The sequence below is a fragment of the Anabrus simplex genome, chromosome 7 (assembly GCF_040414725.1).
Source record: "Anabrus simplex isolate iqAnaSimp1 chromosome 7, ASM4041472v1, whole genome shotgun sequence".
Lineage (NCBI taxonomy): Eukaryota > Metazoa > Arthropoda > Insecta > Orthoptera > Tettigoniidae > Anabrus > Anabrus simplex.
Genome location: NC_090271.1, coordinates 270,300,046 through 270,306,342, shown reverse-complemented (window position 1 = coordinate 270,306,342; position 6,297 = coordinate 270,300,046).

The window sequence follows — 6,297 nt, the reverse complement described above, 5'->3', positions numbered from 1 at the left end:
GGAGTCACTATGTCTTGAATGTTCTTTAAATACACTCTGGAATTTAAATTCACACATTCGATTTCTATCATTGGCTTATGGTCATTGCTCACGGTAAAATGTTCCGTTAAATTTGTTGTACAATTAATTTTATAAAAATTTGGTGAAAACAAGTTGTGTTGCTCACGGTAAAATTATTTTATAAAATCCATGGAAGCATCAGGATGGCCATCTATGAACTCACTTCTGAACTAATGGTTGTCTGTGCTGCCATCTATCGATAAACTTTTAAACCAAGAATCAGCTGTTCAACTTACAGTGTATTTGAGAGTATGGCTCCAACAAACAAAGCAAAACTTTCTGCTTTAGCTGCAATTATATGTTGTACAATGGTAAAATGGAATAAAAGAAATGCCAGGAAATGCTGGACTCGGGATTGGATCAAAAGAAGAAAAGAAGGTGGAGGATTGCTGTCCTTGACCGAAAATTAGTTGAGGATAGAAGACCGCATTCATATTGCAATTCGGCAATTGTGTTTTCTGCCTCTCTTCTTGCATTTCTGTTGTGATAAAGTGGCGTTCCAACTTCGTACAAACAAGGATATTTCTGGTATTCGACCAGTAAAACACTAACAGCTTCTTTAGTCCACCCGGATCCTGCCATTTTAGAAAGAAGTGTTTGTTTACAATCGAACTTCACAACCTTCTCACGACGTAACGCCAGCATCATCGTGATGTCAGCTTCGCTGATTGGTTCGTTTCGTAAAATTAATTTTACATGTCCTATTTTATGAAAACTTTTATCAAAGGTTTTATAAAACTTGAATTTGACCGTGATTAACAGGAATTTTATGAAATTAAATTATTGTACAATAAATTTGACAGAAAATTTTACCGTGAGCAACAGGCATTAGGTTTCTTATAACCAGGCTCTGGAAGGGCCACGTTCAAGTTAAAACATTGATTGCCGTGAAAATTTCGAAGTGAGGCATCACTTGTTGCCATGATTCCTTGTAAATGTGGACCATTTCTTGGAAGTAGAGGTGCACTTAGTGCATGGCCATCTAAACTCATGTGACTCCGACTCACGACACCTAATAAGCGATTCTTTGGTGTGGCTGGAAACTCTAAATCTGTTTGCCAACGACCAGGACTGGATAATTCATCAGGCTATCTTGAACACACCAATGTGCTACAGCAGTGTTTGAATTTGAAGTTAAAATGACCAAACATTTTGACCTAAATAAGAGCAAGTTTCAGCACAGGAGACAAGAGAAAACCTAAATATCACAATCTGTCTGAACTGCACATAGGCAGATGCAAAATAATAAATAAGTAGTCGGCGATGGGATTCTGTGAAATGAAGGGAACAGGGAATAAAACACAATAATTTTAAATACAATATAAACATTTTTATATTCACATTACTTATCAATTCCATTTAAAAGATTTGAAATTTGGCTGCACATGGAGTATACAAATTGCAACTGGCGAGCTCACACTTTTCATTAAAGAAGCACACATATTAAGATTGATGATTCATCTCTCAGTTAGTATTAATATAGATTGAAATATGCGTCCACTGAAAGGAAAGATAATGATAATATTTTCCTAGTTGACATTTTAAGGACGATGTATAACACAATCTGACGGATTTTTAGGCATGAGTAGGATTTTCTATATAATTTTGAGCCATCAAAAGTAGAAATTTAGGATCTGTAAGCTTTCTTCTGGGCAGAAGAAAATTCAGAACAGTGTACAATATGTAATCTCCTGGTTGAATTTTTATTTGATTAATCTCTGATGAAATTTTGTCTAGGGCATTGGTTATTATGACAATCGATCACCAAAAGAACATTTTTTCAGATTTCGTACTTTGGTACGGATTAACAATTAAGAAACATTCATCTGCACAGTATAAGGGTAAAAAACGTCATAACTAAAAATAGAAGGAAATGGAGAAATCTGTTTGAAAAAATATGGCGAGAGAAAGTACCGAATGCTGCTAATTTTACTTTTGAATGCAGAAATTACTGCGTTGGCAAGGATGCGTTAACATTCAATATCGTAATTTACAAGGTAAATACATATAATTAATTTCTCTTGCTTCATTCCTTGCTTTTCTAACTACAGGAAACCACCATCCGAAATCTCAAACTAATTGATGTAAAGAAAACATATTACTCTGCTCTTGGGAATTATAAGCACCGATGTTACATTCTGATGAATGTAATCACATTAAAATAACAGGAATGGAAAATACACTTTATTTTTAAGGCAGGTCTCTATAACGTAATGAAGAAAACCATCGACGGTTTTAAGCGGACATAAATGATAAAAATATTTATTAACCGTGAGAAAATGGCGACAGATGATTAATGAATGACTGGAAATTTTGATCAGGAAGAAAGAAGCATTAAGATAACAATAGTCAACATACACAATATACTCTGTACTGAACGTTTTCATTGTACGTACAAAGATCAAACAAAATCAATTTCACAGTTGATATACATATGCTAGATTTACACAATAACTAGGCATAATTCTTGAATGTACATATAGAACTTCTTCCTTTTCTTCATAACAGTGGTGTAGTATTCATAAAAAGTAAATATCAAGGTGAATAAAACGTTTGATACATTCTGTGGTGTACAGGGTTTTATAATCTCTTAATATTTTTGCCTTCCGTAGAATAATTCTTGATATTGACGAGTGGTACAAAAAATATACATTTGCCTTACATGTACATAACATTCTTCTCCACATTAAAAATACCTGAAATATAACCTAGCTACACAGCATTTCTGAAAATATGAGTAAATACTTTGATTTAATTCTGGTATATACCAAAATACTAGACCAAACTCGTACGTGCAATTATTCATCTGAACCTATGCCCAGATTAAAAGCTGAGAAAATAACTCAAATTTCCTGAACTAATGTTCCATATCTCTCTATTCTCAACATTTTAAACATGATGTAGAATGAGTGGATACATCAGGAATTCCCCTTGCTTGGGAAATATCGCTATCAATTTTAATTTGAAGGAACTGTATCTGGGAAGAAGAGTTGTCTTATTTGGCTCTACATTTTAATTGTGATTACATTATATACTTCAACTTTTTGATCTGTAATCAAACACTGCTGATGAAGCAATATGTTAATACAGAATAATACAAGCTATCCATGTTATGCGGAATGAGGTATTTAACAAAAATATTTTATCGGCGGATGGAGTAAAGCTCTATATAACTCAATAATGTTCGTCTTTTAGTTTCAAGACGTGTCCACTTGGTAGTAAGGGAGAAGAACGTTACGTTAAGCAGTTTTAAGGTAGTGAAACTGAACGTATGCTGTGGTAAAAATTGTATACAACACACACTAAGTTATAAACCCCATATGACACGTAAAAGCATAACTCTTTTTATAATTCACTTTGTGGATCGGTTGAAGGTTTAATGAACAGTTTTGAACAAACTAAATCGCTTTCACACTTTTCTTCAATAAGTATGTACATTTTTAGTGTAATTATACTGGTATTAAGAATACATTTCTGTCCATTGAATAACTTGTAATCCATTGAAAATAAATAGCATAGGTACAATATCCTCTTTTACTTGTTTCACGAGTGGTCAATAGAGATATACGGAAGTGAATTAGTTTAAGTTTTCACAACTATTGATGTTTTTCTTACAAAATATCTATTTGAGACAAAAGGTGAAGAAACAATGTCATACACAGGATATTAGAGTAAAAAAGGAGCATTTATACCAACAGAGTTAGTTTATACAGTATCACATGAGTATAACCACACAAACTGTTCTTGTTTCAACAGGGCCAATTCTCTATAGTCCTTACAAACATATAGTCGGTATAAGCTGTCCCAAAAATAAAAGTTCTTACTTTGAATGACAGTCACATTGAACATAGCCCTATATATCTAACTAACACAGACAAGCATTTGGTGAATCAATGCTTCATATAGATTTATGAATGTACGTCAGTCATTTTCCATTCTTATGCCAGTAATAGTGGGTTAGTTTAATCAAGAATGAATACAGATATCGTAACGTGTAAATTCGGGAAGTTTTAATACTTGTTTATTTTCGCTTCATCTTTTACCCTCACCATTATTTCCTAAGCGAACGGTCTTTTTGAATCATTGAATACCCATAGCGACTAATGGTTTCGTATAACATATCTCATGAGTGCAGTGGAATGAAAGTTAATTCGGTTTTCGCTTCTCCTGACGTTTTGCTCTACTAAGTGTATATCACACCTGAGTACGAAAACAAAAAATCTTTCCAGAAGAACATGCTACTGTACTAATGAGTCCTTACAATCGATGTAGCTAAAATTATACAATTTCACCTGAAATATCAGAATTCCCATGAGAAAGGTGTGAGTAAAGAGTTCATGAGTGTAAGCTATGGTCCTACTTAAAGTGGAAACATTCCTTCCGATCCATTTACAACTCAGCTAAAGGTCTAAGGGATTATTCTTATATGATACCCAAATGACACTTAGCTGTACATTCCAAAATATATTCGTTCATCTTACACCAATAATTCAAATATTTGAAGTTAATAATGTGGTTTTGTTCAACACGTTATCTGAAAACGATCTTGTTTAAAAATATTTCTGATCTGGAAAATATTATATCACTCTATTGTAAATTTGTGGCTGATGAATCTGGTCACTCGACAAGCTTAGAATTTTTCTCGGATTATTCGGTCGTGTGCATATTTTAAATCTGTCGACGTTCCAGATACAGTGCGGTAGCCCTTGTCAAGACTAAATAAGTACGGCTTGTGTGAATATGAAAGCTAGGTTGCTGCGTCACCATCAAATTTCGGCTCTCTGATATTGTTGTCACTAGACCTGGGCAGTGTGTCCAAGTGCGATCAGACTTCTATCGAATGGCGGGAAACGACGGTCCCGGAAGTCTGTTAGTCTGTAGGCCTTCTTTTTTCCTGTTTAAACTGCTGACATGCTTCACTATTTCCACAGATTCACTGTAGAGGCGAGAATGATCCTGACGGGTAGTATCCAGAACCATGGCTTTCTCAAATGTCATCTCATGATCGAGGAAACCAGGTAGAAATTATCCAAGCAGTTACACTCATCTAGAGAGCCTAGAGACTATGCAACGAATGCGTGCTCCGCATTTCCTGTTCTTACAGGAATGTTTATACCGGTACCATCAAACGAAGCATTAACACAACGTGGAATGTGAGAAACCTACTTCTTCTGGATGGCAGTACCATTCTTGTCTCTATCGAGAAGCTGTGGGTACAATGAAGCATGGGAATTATTTCAACAGGAAGTAAGAGGGCCTACTCATCGTCCGTGTTTGGAGAGATATACTCGCTGCCAGACAACAGAAGTTTGAACGCACTCGGTCACTCTGCGGACGCGGTAGTTAACGACAATAGAGGGAAGTTGATGGGGCAGGACCACCCAGCCTTTATAAGCTTGTCGATGGGCATCGGCAGTGAAATCTTCCACCTGTATACATTTTGAAACTGCTTATATTTTCAGTCACTGCATGAAATTATTGTAAATGAAATACTTATATATCAACCGCGATCATAGAATAATGGAATTTGTAGAACTCGACTACACAAAAACTAATTGTGTAATGGACATAATATTCAAATTATTACTTCCTCATTGTGATTTTCTTGTTAATGATACATCTTCGTTGTTTAAGGGGAATAACAAAGTATTTATCAGACCCATTTTCATCAGTAATAGTGTAAAACTATAAAAGTCAAAAGATAACGATATCGAAAGAGTTTTATGAGATCATTGACAAATGGATTACTCATAAAACAGCGGGAAAAGTATATCATCGCTTTCATCTTATTTCAGCGCTTGTATGTATTCTTTTTATAGAAGACTTTAATTATTATGTATGAGACGTGACTCAATGGAAGTAGTTTTTTTCGATATTGGAATCTCAACAATTACTTTTATTTCTAGTGTTTAGGGAAAAATAAATTAGGTGTAATAATTTATTTATAGTTTTTCAAGATGCAACACAAGTAAATTAGACATATTACGTAAACAGCATGTTCTAAATGGATTTAACACAAAGAAAACAGTTCCTCGTGTAATCCACTCAGATTCCTCTTGTGGAATCTAACTAATGACGAAAAATGTTGTTAGAGACGAAAGCAGTCAGTCGTATCATCTTCCCATAAATCGCTGTATCAGCAGTTTCATGTCGAATTCAGTAACAAGCATATTATTTAATATTTCGTCAGTGTATGTCCGGTATTCGGTACGAAGGCAAGCACTCACTTGAGACTCT